Source organism: Phascolarctos cinereus, unplaced genomic scaffold, assembly GCF_003287225.1.
Source record: "Phascolarctos cinereus isolate Bilbo 61053 unplaced genomic scaffold, phaCin_HiC Scaffold_7;HRSCAF=346, whole genome shotgun sequence".
Classification (NCBI taxonomy): Eukaryota; Metazoa; Chordata; class Mammalia; order Diprotodontia; family Phascolarctidae; genus Phascolarctos; species Phascolarctos cinereus.
The window spans coordinates 163428979-163445621 of record NW_027556180.1 but is presented as its reverse complement, the minus strand read 5'-3'; positions in this window follow the sequence as shown (position 1 = coordinate 163445621).

Genomic DNA, 16643 nt, shown 5'->3' with positions numbered 1-16643 from the left:
ATTTTTTTTCTTAATAGTATTCTATTTTTAATTACATATAAAAAGTTTTCAACATTTACTTTAATATGACTTTGAGGTCCAAATTTTTTCTTCCTTCCCTCTTCTGTCCTTCAAGACAGCATGCAATCTGATATAGGCTATACATGTATAATCATATTAAATATTTCCACATTAGTCATGTTGCTTTTACCGCTTTCTTACAAGAAGAGGTGACTCCTATCCTTGTCGAGGCAAAGTCCTCTACATCTTTAAATGATCCCATTCTGCCTAATCTTCTCTAACAAATTGTTGCTTCTATCATACCCACTTGTCTTCAAAATCTCCTTGGCTACTAGCTTCTATCCTACTGGCTACAGTCATGTCTGTATCTTCCCTGTCCTCCAAAAAATGCTCATTTGATCCATTCATCCCTGCTATCTTCACATATCTCTCTTGTTTTTTTGTGGCTAAAATCCTTGAGAAGACTGTCTATTATAAGTGCTTCCACTTCATCCTCTCTTCTTTACTTTTTACTCCTTGCCTCCAACCTCTTCATTCAACTGAAACTGTTCTCTCTAAAGTTACCAATAATTTCCTAATTGCCAATTCCATTCCTTTTTCAATTCACATCCTTGACTTCTCTTCAGCCTTTGATAATGCCAATCACACTCTTCTCAATATTCTCTTCTGCCTAGTTGTTCAGGGTACCACCCCCTCCTTGTTCTCCCACTGTCTATTTGACTGCTCCTTCTCATTGCTCTTTGCTGAGTCTTTATCCAGGTCACATCTTCTAACTTTGGGCATCCTACATGGCTCTGTCTTGTTCCCTCTCTCTTTATACTGCTTCACTTGGTGATCTCATCAGCTGCCATGGATTCAATTATCACCACTATACTGATGATTCTCAAATCTGCTTATCCAGCCCGAATCTCTTTCCTGATCTCCATTATCACATTTCCACCTGCCTATTCTGCACCTCAAACTGAATGTCCTATAGATGTCTTAAATTCAACATGTCCAAAACAAAATTATCTTTCCCCTAAAAATCTCCCCCCTTTAAAACTTCCCTATTATTGTCAAATTGTCATTCCTAGCCACCCAGGTTCACAACCTAGGTGTCACCCTCAACTCCTCACTCTCACTTCCCATATCCAACCTATTGCAAAGGCTTGTTAATTTTACCTTCATAATATCTCTTGATACTCCACATTTTTTACTTCTGATATTGCTACCACCCATATGCAGGCTTTCATCACCCCACTCCTTGACTATTGCAATAGCCTGTTAGTTTATTTGTCTGCCACAAATCTCTCCCTGCTCCAGTTCATCCTTCACTCAGCTATTAAAGTGATCTTCCTTAAAACTCAGGTTTGACTGTCATTTCTCTATTCAATAAGCTCCAGTGACTAGCTATAGTCCCCAGGATCAAACAGAAAACCCTGTGCTGGACATTTAGAACCTGCTCCCTTTATCTTTCTAGTCTTCTTATACCTTACACTCTTTTACATACTCTGTGATACAATGACACTGGCCTTCCTTGAATAAGACTTTCCAGCTCCTGATTTCTGGAATTTTCACCAACTGTCCCCCATACCTGGAATTCTTTCTTTCTTAATCTCTACCTCTTTATTTCTTTGGCCTTCTTTCAGCCCCAATTCAAACCCCCCTTTCCACAGGAAGCCTTGCTTGATATTTCTTCATTCTAGTGTCTTCTCTCTGTTAATTATTTCCAACTTATTTTGTATAGAGTTTGTTTACACATAGTTATTTTCAGACTATCTCCCCCATTAGATTATGAGCTTTTTGAGAACAGGCAATGTCTTTTACCTTTCTTTGAATTCCCATTGCTTATAATAGTTCCTGGAACACTGTAGGTGCTTAATGTTTATAGACTAACTGGATGCTCCTCTAAACATAGCATCCCATCTCCCAACTCTATGTCTTTTCACCTGCTATAGCTCATACATGTAATGATCTCTATTCTTATTTTCACTTCATGGCTTCCTTCAAACCTCAGCTTTAATCCTGCCTTCTGAAGGAGACCTTTCTGTAGTCATTTCCCACCTCTTCCCACTACTGCTAGTGCCTTCTCTGAGACTGCTTTCCATCAATTCTTCATATACTGTGTTTGGACATATGTGTTTACCTGATGACTGAACCTTTAGAATGTGAGCTCTATGATGGCAGGGACAATAATTTTGTTTACCTTTATACCTCCAGGGACCAACACATTTCTTGGCAGTGCCTGGTGCATGACAATCATTTAATAAATGCTGGAGAATAGTTAGTAAATACTGGAGAGTGAAATAAAAGAAGACAAGTGTATGGAAGGAGTGGAATAGGACTAAGACAAGGCTGAAAAGTAGTTTACAAGTGGTAAGAGAAAATGCAATTGGCAGCTCTTCCCTTCCCTTTTTGTGAAGTGATTTTAGCTTCAAGTTCCATCACTGCCTTCTACATTGAGTATAAATGCTTATCTATCCCCCTATGTTATTTGATAATGCTAGAAAATTATATGGCCATTGATAGTAATTTTCAATTTAATCCTGTAAGTTTGGGATTTCAAACATAGAAGGGAAATTAGCCTATGGAAGAAGAGATTTTCTTGATTTATCAGTGGGAGCTGATCCCATATCTTTAAGGCTATTTCTGCAATTTTGGTAATTTCTGAGTGTGTTCTAGACAAAACCCACTATCTTTGAATTAAGAGAGATAAAGAATTAATAAAGAGATATGCCAGTAGCACTTATTGTAATTGGGAGTTGTGGTTGTCCCAGAGTCCAAATCAGTTCTGGGCCTCCTCATTAAATTGGAGGTTCTTGGAGGAACCAGCCAATCAAAAGATGAGGTATCAGGGGCAGAAAGCCCTTTCAATTTAAGAAGTCATCCAGGGGTGGAGTGAGATTCAAGAGTGAAGAGGCCTTTTTGTAATGGTAGAGAAAATCCTGGGAGCTAAGTTAGTAGAGCAGCCATTAGAGGGATGTTGATTAGCCAGACTAGGAGAACAATAATATGAATGGTGCTCCTTCGTCTTCTGGTACCTCAAGAAGGAAAAATACTTTGGAACGAATGAGGAGTGCCAATACTTCACCTGATGGAAATATTTTAGTGAAAATGGGCATGCCATGAGTGTGTACAAAATGGGCTGAAGATATGGCAGATTTTATCATGCACTAATACTACCTTGGGAAAAAAAATAGGAACAGGTGCTGTGACTTACAGGCAAGGACTTCATACTGCTTAATGCCAGTGATGGCTCCAAGTTATGAAGCAACACAATCTGGGTCAATGCAAGGCAGTTGTATGAAAATGTAAGGAAATAAAATTTCATTTCTAAAAGATGAAAGAGTAGAAATTGAGGAGTTATTTAATTCTGAAGAGTAAAGTGCTGAATAACTCTACACTTCACATAAACTCCAAAATGCTGCCAAATAATTAAACAGATGACAAAAAAAAATAATGCTGATACCTTGAATGAGACAGACAAAAAGGAATCTCATTTATTACTGGAATATCAGAATGGCACTGATCTCTCCAAGCACAGGTCAATTATATATTTATGTATTTTATAATAAGCTTTTATATTTCATATTGCTCAAAAAATGTATAAACAACAAAAATATATTGGTTGAGGAGCAAAAAATTATGCCAAAAATTTCTGGGGGTATGAAGAATAACTCATTATCAATGTGATAATTTGTTAATAAGTTACCTGAAAGCATTATAATATTTAAGTAGCCTTTATAAATTGTGGAGTAAAATTTGACTCAGTTTCATGTTCATGGTTTTCTCACATACTACAAATACATATTATAGAACTAAATATTTGATATCCATATGGAAAGCTGTTCTCTATTCAAAACATAACATTGATATTATAATATCAAGAATAATTTATATAAAAATATAGCATCTTTCAGAAAGAAAGTTAAATGTATTATGGTTCTGCTAATTGCTAAATGTATTATCACCCTTCCTGAACAGAAGTGAATAAGGCTTCTAAGTCAAAGAGGGAATTGGACACAATTATTTATAGTGATAGTATTAGTGATGTATTAATCATTACATATGTATGTAATATATGTAGATATATATATATATATATATATATATATGAACAGTATCAAGTCATATGCTAAAAAGAATGTTAATTAGCTATTTAGTGACTTTTTTTTCAGTGATATCAAAATTTCATTTGGACTTGATAAGCATAAAATAATTTTCATTGATATATTTTGTTTACATAACCTCTATCTTCCATTTTATCATCTTCCTCATGACAGAGGTGAAACCCATCAGCTGGGGAATGGCTGAACAAGTTGTGGTATATGAATGTAATGGAATACTATTATGCTATAAGAAATGATGGACAGGCTAACTTCAGAAAAATCCTCGAAAGACTTGTATGATCTGATGCTTAGTGAAGTGAGCAGAACCAAGAGAATGACGTACACAATAACAGCCACGGTGTGCGATGACTAATATTGATAAAGTCTGATCTAAACAATAAGATATTATTTGCTCATGGGTAGGCTGAGTCAATGTAATAAAAATGACAATTTTGCCCAAATTAATCTATTTATTCAGTGCCATACCAATCAAACTATCAGAAAATTATTTTATAGAGCTAGAAAAAATAATAACAAAAGTCATGTGGCAGAACAAAAGTTCAAGGCTATTAAGGGAATCAATGGAAAAAAAATGTGAAAGAAGGTGGTCTAGCCATACTAGATCTCCTGTGCTTCTAGCCTGAACAAGATGGGGAGACTTAGTGTTGAGAGAAAGATTAAGTAAGGAGGAAGAGATGGAGGAGGAGGATGAAGAAAAAGAAGTGGAAGAGAAGAAAACAATAAAAGTTTTGCATTGAGTATTGATAAAGTGACCAGAAATTCAATTTTCTTTATAAACCAACATAGCAAAACCCTGTGTTAAACTACAAGCCCCAAAATAACCTTGATAATTCAGCAAGTAAACTTTATGAGAACTAGAGGATCATTACAGACATAACTATTACTTTCAAGTATTTGATAAGGAAACTCTGGAGATAATTGAATACTTAAAACATTAAGAAAAAAAATAAAGTAGATATTCCCATACTAAATACTTGTTGAGTTGTATCTGACTCTTTGTAACCTTGCTTAGGATTTTCTTGGCAAAGATACTAGAGTCGTTTGCCATTTCCTTCTCCAGTGGACGAAGGTAAATAGAGGTTGTGACTTGCCTAGGGTCACAGAAACTAGCACAAAGTTGGTAATTAATAAATGTTTATTGAGTGGTTGGCTGATGGTGATGATGATGATGGTGATTGTGATGATAACCCAGATTTAGTAATCAATACAGATTTTGCAGGGAAGGGGGTAAATCTATACATTTTGCTACTGATTGGAAAAATTTAGCAGCTACTTAGCATCTAAAAAGATTACCAAGTAGATGGAATTATACACCAGAAGCTCAGTACTACTCAAAACTTGATAAACAAATCCCTGTACCACAACTATGAATCACAAAACATCCTTGAGATTTTGTCAAATAAAGTGTATTGGGACCATAAAATAATTGAAAACAAAATTGCACAAATAATTGTGCAGATAAAACATTAACCCTCCCCCCCCCAAGGTATTTAATAGATCTTGCTGTACTGAACACTCATTACCCCCAAAACATGGAATGGAAAGTTCTCAAAATAAAGAAATCAAGCAGAAGAAACCAAAATCATGTAAAGATAAGAACCATAACCATCATTCTGTCTACCACTGTAATTATCTCAGAGATTCTTTTCAATGAGCCTAGAGAAGATGATTTCTCATCCCAAAACTTTTAATTATAAAAAATGATTTTATCCATATGTTGAACAATCTGCCAAATATTAATCATAAAAGAATACTAGTAAAGATAGTGAACTATCTTAGGACCAAATATTTCTATTTGAGACCCATGAAATTTTAAATCAATGAATAAGCATAAATCTAGTTTTTGAGAAATCACAATTAAATTTAAAGTACCTGCCTATTAGTCAACTCTCTCCATTGGTATTACTTGTTTTATATACACATGCACACACACACACTCACACACACACAATCATTCATGTTCTCTGTTCCTCACTTGTATGCCCACCCCCTTATTGTCTCTACTTTTAGAGAAAAGGCTGAAAGAGTAGTTAAGGAGAGTCCAATTGTGGAGGTTTCTGAGGCACCTGTAGCAGAAGAAAAGCAAAGAATGAGACAAGAAAGCCCATAACATAAATTTTGTGGAAGATAGCATTTAGATTTGTTTGTCTGCACGTTATTATCTATCACCTGAAATAATCTCTTAATAAGTATTATTCTTTTCAGTGTCTTCACTCTTTAATCCATGCTAAACACTGTCAAATTAATATCTAATTCATACCTCTGAGCACATCATTGGCAGAGTTTAGAAACATTCAATGGCTTTCCATTGCCTGCCAGATAAATTCAATAAAAATTCAATCAATATTTATTGTGTTTAAGACACTAAGTACTGAAAATATGAAGATGAATGACAATACAGTATTTGCCTTTAACTTAAAATCTAATAGGGGTTTATGATATTTAAGTCATTTGAATTCAGTTCAAGAACCATGTATTAAATAACTATTATGTGTTGGGCACTATACAAGTCAGCTGGAGATACAAACACAAAAAAGAAAAAAGAAATAATTTACTGCCCTCAAAAAGATTATAAGCCATTTCTGTGGGGAAAAAAATCACATATATAGCAGTACAAGAATATATACAAAGTAAATACCAAAAATGTCTGAGGGAATCACTAACTGGCAGAATGAGGTAAGGCCATATGTAGGAAGTGACACTTGAGTTGAACCTGGAAACATGCCAGGAATTCCAAGAATTAGTGGTGAAGAGGGAAGATATTCTAAAAATGGTGAACAGCCTGTGCTGACATTGTAGCAAGAGATGGAATGTCACACGTGGAGAAGGAGCAGTACAGGTTGACTGAAGTTCTGAGTATATGACAAGAAATAATGGAAATAACTTTGGGAGGATAGGTTGAAGAAAAATCATAAAGGGCTTTGAACAGCAAACTGAAGAATTGGGGATATCTTATATAAATACAGAGCCAAGAGAGGGCAGGATGAAATTAGAAACAATGAATAATACAGTTTTCCTTGAGCTTGGAGTCCATGAAAGAGAGTAGAATGAAATAAAGCTGAAGAAGTAGGTTGGAGCCTGATTATGGGATGACTTAAATGAGAATTTCTATTTTTATTTGTAGGCAATACAAGACCATTCAGTGTTTTACCTGTCTAACATGGCTAGCCTTGAATTAGAACAAGGTCAGAGGTCATGTTTTAGAATCTGCTAATCTAATTTGAGGAGGACAAAAGGGTAATAGCAACATGAATGAAGAGGATGGAAACATACTGCCAAGGTTGACATTTGACTGGCACTGGTAGACTGGCAAGGTGGAAGCAATAAGCTGTGGCATTTAACTTGATGTGAATTTGAGAGAGAGGGAAAAGTGAGAAAAAGGAATCCAAGGTTTTCCACCTGGGTGATGCCATAAATGGAAGTTAGAAAGTTAAGAAGAAAGGCAAAATTTAGAGGTAAGATAATAGATTCAGTTTGGGTCATATTGAGTTTGGTGTATTAAGGTTTGTTTGTTTGTTTTTTCAAATTCTAAATCAATCATCTTATGAAGACAGCCAGGTGGCAATTGTGGGCAAATAGCTGGAAAGATCAGTGAAGATCTAAAGATTTAGTGATCATCTGCATAGCCTTGACAATTAAAGCTATAAGATGAGCTCAGAGGGAGGAAGGGAGGGGGAGACAGAGACAGAGAGAGAGACAGAGAGAGAGAGACAGAGGCAAAGACAGAGAGACAGAGTCAGAGTCAGAGAGAGGGGGAGAGAGAAATGGAGAGAGGGAGAGAGAGAGAGAGAGAGAGAGAGAGAGAGAGAGAGAGAGAGAGAGAGAGAGAGAGAGAGAGAGAGAGAGAGAGAGAGAGAGAGAGAACGAGAACTAAGCAGTGAAAAAAAATCTGGAAAGAGTGACGATAGGCATCAGGAAAGTGTGGTATGTAGTTAAGGAATGGTAACTACTTGTTTATATGAACACAGTGTTGAAAGAGCAGTATTTAAGTTTTCTAGAAAGATAGGTTGGAGTCAGATTGTGGATGATTTGAATGCCCTGATAAAAAGCTTGGACTTTTGTCAAAATTGCGCATCTTTCCAAATGTCTCTCTGTGTGTCTCATTCTCCCAGAAAACTAGTTGTTTTTATGTATTTTGTTTTTTCTTTGTTTTTTACCACATTGTGACCTCCAGTTTCTGGATCCTGTAATCTTCACTTCTGACATTTCTACATTGTGCTGTGCTACCCAAGTAGATGCGATGCCCACTCCCCATCTGTTTGCCTGTCCTCTATTTCCTACCAGGATAATACACAATCCTAGACAACCCTACATAATACATCCACTTGCTCTATTCTTACAAATTAATGTCATATGAGTAACGCTTATTCTATGGACATGTCTTATATCTTATTACTAGATTTTAAGTTTTTTGAGAGCAAAGATCATTACTTGTCATTGAATGTCTCTCAGTTCCTAATAGTCTCTTAAACAGAATAAGTGCTTTATATATTTTTATTGCATGAATGGAATAAACAGTGAATTTGGAATCAAAGATACTGGGCTCAAATCATGACTTTGACACATACTACCTGTGAGAACTTTGGTAAATCACTTCACTTCTTTACAATTAAGTTTCCTTTAACATGAGGAATTTGGACAAAATACCTATTTTTTCCCTTTTTTCCCCCATTTTTTTCCATTTTAAATCTATTATCTTAAGTGTTTAAATCCATTAAAGCTGAGATCATAAAAGTCCTTTGGTACAATAACTCTCAGTTGTCATACTATTGATATTCATTTTGATGAAGGTTAATGGGTTTGTAACTTGAGGCTTGTAACCATATGGAAACAATGATTTCATTATCATGCTTGGGGTATATGGTTCATAAAAGAAACAAAATAAAATTGAATTAAATGGTTACATTTTATGTTTCTAGGAAGAAGAATACAAGGGGCCACTATTGTGCTTTCTATTTAATCATCCCTCTTGAAACTGATGTTATTATTGTAATTATTATTACTTTTAAAAGCACAGCAAAAGCTTTTGATTTTTTTCTTATAGATAATTGTTTATGACCTAATTCCTAATTCTACTCAGAGAGATGCAACACATATGCCTATGTCCTAGAATGACCACAGATCATTGCAGTGAAAAGACTGGAAAATGTTCAGAGTTTATTTAGAAATAATTGTGCACATCCCACTCCCACTGTATTTTTTAAAATAAAGTAGTCTAGTTTAGAGGTGGTGTTCTGTGTTCACATCATAAGAACCTACTTCATAAGTGGATTGTTCAGTGAGCTTTTATACCTCTTTTTCCATTTGACCAATTCTGTTTTTAAGGTGTTATTTTCTTCAATATTTTTGTTCCTCTTTTACCAATCTGTTGTCTTTTCATGTTTTTCTTCTTCACTCACTCTCATTTCTTACCTGATTTTTACTCTGCCACTTTTATTTGATTTTGAAATTTTTTTTTAGCACTTCCAGGAATTCTCATTGGGTTTTTGTCCAATTCACATTTTTCCCCTTTGAGGCTTTGCTTATAGCTATTCTGACATCACTGTTTTGTTCTGAGTTTGTGTCTTGATCTTCCCTGTCATCATGGTAGATTTTTATGATCAGATTCTTTTGTTGTTATTGTTGTTTGCTCATTTTTCCAGTCTATTTTTTTTTTACTTTGAACTTTATGTTAAAATTAGGAGAGATACTGTCCCAGGTTTTTTCTGCACTGCTATTTTCAGAAGCAGTTCCAGGGATTTGGAAGTTTTTGATGCTTTCAATGTGCTGTGATCTGGGGAGAGGTGTGGTCACTATTCTCCTGTTCTGCACTCTGGTTCTTATCCAGGAAGGGTCCTTGATCCTTTACAATTGCTATCAATACTGTTCCTCAAGGGACAGAAGTGATACTGCTACTCAGGGTTCCTGATCCCCAAAAATTGATTGTTAAAGGAAATTATACATTTCACAAAGGGAAAGAAAAGTCAAATTCAATCAATAGTGTTTAAATTTTGGTTTAACAATGATAATAGGAATTCTATGTTACATCTAAAAATAACATGACAATGAAATTTTTAAATGCTTATTTTTATTTTCTGAGAACTTTTTTTTCCTTCAAGTCTGCTTGTTAAAATAAATTCTACAGGAATACTTTGAAAATTTCTAGATATTTTAAAAAGACTGATTGTTTGGAATCTGTGGGTATATGCTTTCCAATGTATGTAATATCAAGGTTTTGGTCCAGCAAAGACACATAGAGCTACCAGTCTTTTTCTGAGCTTTTCAATTCAGAAAACTTTAGCCACAAAAGATGAGTACTGCCAAGTTAGTACTGGCAACCACAGTTATTTGTTTACTGAATAACTTTCTACCACCATGTAGCCCTAACCCTGACCTCAGAAGTAATGATTCAGTTCCCTGAAAAAAAAATAGAGGGACTTTTAAGGATCAGAATGAAGCAGATCTAATTCCTTTGTCACATCCAATTCCTGGCAAATCTCATGGATGTTCTCCCTTTCTTCTCCATGACCCTCACCCCTTACTGTGGGCCAGTTATATTTTCAAAGCCACCAAAGAGAAGGATCTAGCAGTGAAGACAGAGAAGTCTCATATCACTGAAGCAACCCTCCAAGAAGTTTGTATTTATTTAGTTCCCTCAATGTCACAGCCAGCATCTACATTTCAGTGCCAAAAACTAACTTTGGGAGTTAAATTTTCAGGCTGTGCTGGAAAGCTGGAAGGTGAGACAATTTTACATCTCTGGAAAAAAGACAACAACTGTGTCATCAGGCTACTTTCCAAAGTTCTCTATTGACGTTCGCCTCAAAGCAATTTCCTCAGGGGCACCACTGTCAGTCCTTCCATTCTTTTGGCTTTCCTTAATCTACTTTTCCTTTAATTAAGGAATATTTAGGTTGTGTTTATAGAGGCTATATTTTTATGAAACAAGTATATCTTTCTATTTTTCCAAATCATCTTTTCCATCTCCATATTTTTTGTGTACAAAGCTTCCAAAAGAAGAGGTTTTACTGTTAGGCTTCATTCTAGCAACTAATTATTGTGTTGCTACCTACCTGCAACACTAGATCATCAACTTGAAAACTCCAAATAAAAACAATAAAGAGGCTGATAGAACTAATCATGTACACAACATATAGAAGCAAATTAACAAAGTAACCCAGTATTTGATAAACTCAAAGAACCCAGTGAAACATTACTCGAAAACAATTGTTAAGAAACTTGGAAACCCATATGGCAGAAGTGAGGGATAGACTTCCATCTCACACTACATACCAAATTAAGTTCTAAAAGTATACATGATATTGATAAAAGATCAAATTCTAAACAAACTAGAGGAGTAAGGAAGGTGAAGTTGACAATTTTGATTATGTAAGATAAAAAGGCCTGCACAAATAAAACCAATACAATTAAAATGAGAAAGGAATAGGTAACTGGAGGAAAAAAAATTGGAACAGATTTCTCTGATAAAGGTCATATGTAAGATATAACAAAAATTGTTACTAATAATAGCTAGCATTTATATAATATTTTAAAGGGAACAAAGTGTTTTAAAATATCTCATTTTATCTTCACAACAGCCCTGGGAGATAGGTGCTATTATTAACTCCATTTTGTGAATTATGAAACTGAAATTTGCCTAGAACGACTATAAAGAAATATAACAAACTGACTCGAATTTATGAGATTAGGACCCTTATGTACAAAAATATTTATAGCAATTCTTTTTTTATGGTGGCAAGGAACTGGACACTAAGAGAGAATTCATAACGGGTAATCTTTAGACAAATTGTAATAAATGACTACAAAGGATTATTACTATGCAGTAAGAAATGGAAAAAAAAATAGTTTCAGAGAATCTGTCCAGAAGAAATCCATGAACTGATACAGAATGAAGCAGGCAGAACCAGGAAAATGATTTACACAGTAAAAACTTTGTAAAGACAAATAACGTGAAAGACTTAAGAATCTTGCTGTAATGGCTAAGCATGATCCCAAGGGATTGATGATGAAACATGCAACTTCTGACAGAGAAGTAGTAGGCTCAAGGTACAGCATAAGACATGGCAGTTTTTCACATGGCTGAAAAGTGAATTTGTTTTGTTCTATTGTACATATTATTATAAGGACTAAAAAGGAGCCAAAATCATGCCCTGGCTGGCCAGAAGTTGGACTGCAAAATCAAGGAGAATTTTTTTTCCCTCTCTCTTCTTTTTTAGCTGGGTGATGAGAGAGTGAGTGATGGAGTAACTATCTCCCACTACAAAAGGAAAGGAAAGGAGAGGAGAGGAGAAGAGAGGAGAGAAAAAAATTTAATAAAGCATTGTAAATTCACAGAATAGAAAGAATCACAGATAATCAGAGCTGTTTTTAAAGTTACATGCTGAATTGATTAAATATTTAAAATGAAATGTAAGCTATACATAGTAGAGATTCAGTTGCTTGTACTGTCCTCTTCATCTGTACTGGTGTGTGTATGGAAATGTTTCTCTGATTTAGTGTTTGTTATGTTCAGAATAAAAAATTTTAAAAACGGAAAAAAAAGAAATTCTGTTACAAAGCACAGCTCTGAGATGATCAATAATCTTGGAATTAAATTTCTCTAATAATAATGTATCATGACATTATATTTCAACCTTTCACTGAGCCCAGGATTTTTCTAATAACTTCTATTTCCAATGACTTCCTTGAGGCTCTTCACAATTGAATTCCTAAAAAGGAATAAGTACAAAAAAATCCCATTGTTGTGTACATAGTTGGACATAGTTCTAATAAGATATGAGGATGGGGTATAAATATTATACCAAATATGGAGTCTTTGACCCTGGCATTCTTCATCTCTCCATTGTTTTCCCAATACTGAAGGAATGTAAACTAATTTTTCTTAGCAACTATATATTCAAAGCCTGAAGGTTATTGTTGTCAGCACAACTTTTGGGTTCACTGAAGCCTCACAGTTGCTGGAAGTTTTCTTTTGTTAAAGCTTTGGCTTGTCTTGATGGATGGATTGTTGTTTTCAGCAAGTCATCTGCATAAAGCATGAGGAGAGATTATGAGTTCTACCACTGTATCAGTCAATCACAAAAATAGTTTCAAATGAAAAATTATTCATTTTTGTCACCACGCTTTCAAAACCAGATGTACCCTCTGCCATTGTAAGAAGGTAAAAGAAATGACTGGGGAAAAAATAAAAAGAAACTCAGCTGTTTACCAAAGGAGAGTATGGGACATCTGATAGGTAGTCTGAGTGTTCCACTGGTATCCATGGGATATCAGAACTCAAAGAAGGCCCCTAGCAAATTGAGTAGGTTATCTGTAATGAACTCATAGGAAGTTTTGGACAAGTGTTATATGGGCTGAACAAACACCAATAGGTTGTAATCTATATCATTGAAACAAATAGCCATCTCAGTGGAATCAAAGATCTGTTTAAGTTTTTTTTTTTATTTTTCCCAATAAAGCACAACTTTATTTTTTGTAAAAGAACCAGTGTGGCATAGTGGAAAGGACATGCAACAGAGAATCAGGAGTGATGTAGGTTCAGATCTGGCACTTAATAGATACGTGACCATGAACAAGTCAAATAACTTCCCTGATCCCCATTTTCCTAATTTGAAGGTAATGAGAAATGAATGAAAAGAGCGATTATTAAGTGCCCATCACGTGCTGGGTTCTGAGGACACGCAAACCAAAGCAGTACAATCTCTACTCTCAACAAGCTTATATAATGATAGGAAGAGATAATGCATCTTCCTTCTGGGGGAAGCAGCTTTTCCCTAGGGTCTTTCTATCTCTTCAGGAATCTGAAAAAAAAAGTCTTGAAAACCATGCCTTCTTTCTGTAAATTTCTGGTCATTCTTCTAGGCCCAACTAATATCATGAAGCCAGACACAAATATAGCAAGAAATATAAAAACAGAGCAGAGAACAAATCACCTCTGACCTAGGATCAGAATTACTTTACCTTATTTGCCAGCACTGGTTTTGTTGATTCCCTGGTTTTCTATATTCAAGATTGCTATCTGGATCTTCATGGTCACCCCAACCTCAGCTGACCTACTGGGTTCTGCTTAGATTTGCCTCTTGTTTGGCTGGGCTTCTGCCTTGAGATTCTCCTGGTATGTCTTTTGGCAACACATGCTCTAGTTCAGAGGATTTAGATATAGAAAAATAGACTTTCAAAGTTGCAACAGATCTTAAGACCCATCTACCCAACCCTATCATGGTATAGATAAGGAAATCGAGGCCCAGAGAGATAATGTGACTTGTCCAATTTGTCTCAAAGCTAAACAGTGGCAAAGCCATGACTAGAAACTGTGTTTTCCTGCTTTACAAGTCTGTGCTTACTATTACTTTTGCAATAGTGGGTCTCACATATAAATTCAGAGCTTCTTCTGCAAAGTCACTTTGAATATAATTTGTTGAGTTAAAAGGATACCATACAATTCCTTTCCTGTGACTTCTGGATTGTATTTGAGATCTCTTTTAGTCTTTGAGCACCCAAGTTTGATAAGAGCTTCTTGGATTATAGCTACAACTATGGTAGAAGCATAATGTAATGAGTTATTCAGAGAATATGCATATTAAATTGATTGTGTTCATCTAAAGTGATTATCACCAGATATTCTGTGTTCTTAAAAGCTACTTTTTTTAAGTGGGCTAATAGTATTTTTTAAGTAAATAGTTGATTTAATTGGCATTTCAGAAATATAACAGTTGTATGTGTTGGAGAGTTTAACTGCAATACTGCCTGAAGCTTAAAAAAAATAGACAGAATTTATTTCACAGGAGACCCAAACTGGGGTTATTTATGCTTATATCATTAATGAGAGTTGTTCATAAATGGCCAAATTCTTGGAAAAACTAATTTCCTCCCATTAAACTCATTTTGATACTGGTAGGGTAAGAAGAGTTTTCACTCCTCTCTGGATAGATGATTGATCTATAAGCCCTCTGTCTATTTGACAAAAGGTCCATTTGCTATTCTGATGAGCTCTACCAAGGCCCTCTCAGCAGCTGTTTCTAGCAAGCTAATTAAGGTACCTTCAGAAAGAGAGAAAGAGGAGCACCCTCCATTCTGGAAATTCCATTTATTTCTGTGTTGTCATGGTAGTATGCTTTTCCTGGTCACAGAGAAATGACAGTAATTTTCTAAAAATTTCCCAGGTTAGCAGACAAGCTGTTTCTTATCACCAGCCCTGCAGGCTCAGTAGAATATATGGGATATGTCAGTAGTGTGATTCTCTTGGGATGGTTTAACATGGCTCTCCTTGGTCACTAAACCCCACCCCTTCTGCCATAACAGTTATTTTTTTCTCCTTTTGCTGACTTCAAAGGAGTTGGGTGAGAAGTTCAGAGAGTCAGAGGTTTGCAAGGGGGATGTCAACAGTGATAGCATTGGTCTGAATCCTCAGAAAGCTTCATCTTAGGTGATTCAGTATAAGTACATCACATCTTACCCTATCATCACAGAAAACACACACACATGCACACACACTTTGGTCTGTGGACAAAAATAAAAATTAAATTCTGTCTCTGCAGAAAGTGACTGAGACCTCCTAGGTACTCTGTGAGCAGGTGAGAATTACTCTAATACTTTCCATTTTAATCACTTTAGAGCACTTTCATTATGTATTAGGTGATTGTATGGTAGAGATTAGAAAGGAAGAGAGCAGTAATGGCAGCAGAACTAGCATTGCTTCTGGTTTAGGATTAGGAAGGGATTGGCTGATCATTTTTCCAGAGGTAGCCTTGCTGTATCTAGAAGAATTTCTTTTCCACTCCCTTATGTCTGTGTGTTGGGGACAGGGACAGAGAAACAAAATATTCAAGGAAGAGGTTAGATTATAGTACAGTAGAAAGATAATGTGATTTGGAATCAGAACACCTGAGTTCACATCCTAGCCCTGCTGTTTATTACGTCTGTGATCTTGTGCAACTAACTTACCTTCTCTGAACCTCAGTTTTCTCATCTGCAAAATGAGTGTTTGGAATAGATGGTCTTTGAGCTAGATAGTGCAGGGGATAGAGCAAGGGGCTTTGAATTAGGAAGACTCATCTTCATGAGTTCAAATCTGATCTCAGATATGTGCTAGCTGTGTGACTCTAGGCAAGTCACCTAACCCTGTTGGCCTCAGTTTCCTCAATTGTAAAACGAGCTGGAGAAGAAAATGGCAAACCCCTCCAGTATCTTTGTGCGGTCACAAAGAAACAGACATGACTGAACAACTACAATGAGGTCCTTCCAGATGTAAATCCAAGCAAACAGCTTCTCCCTTATTGTGTGGTTGTGGTTTGTCCCTCATTCTTGAAAAGGACCATGACATCAAGGAGATGATGACATGACTTGCAATTGACTTTGATTTTAGTGAGGGAGGGCTGTGCAAAGTCACCAGCTTCACTTTCTCTTCCAGAACCATCTAGGTCCAGTGGCCAGATGTCTTATCAGGACAACTGGAGATGGCCCAGGATTTTAAAACTCAGCATGAAAATCAAAAGTTAATTTTTTTTGGATATAGGCAATGGGGTTAAACAACTT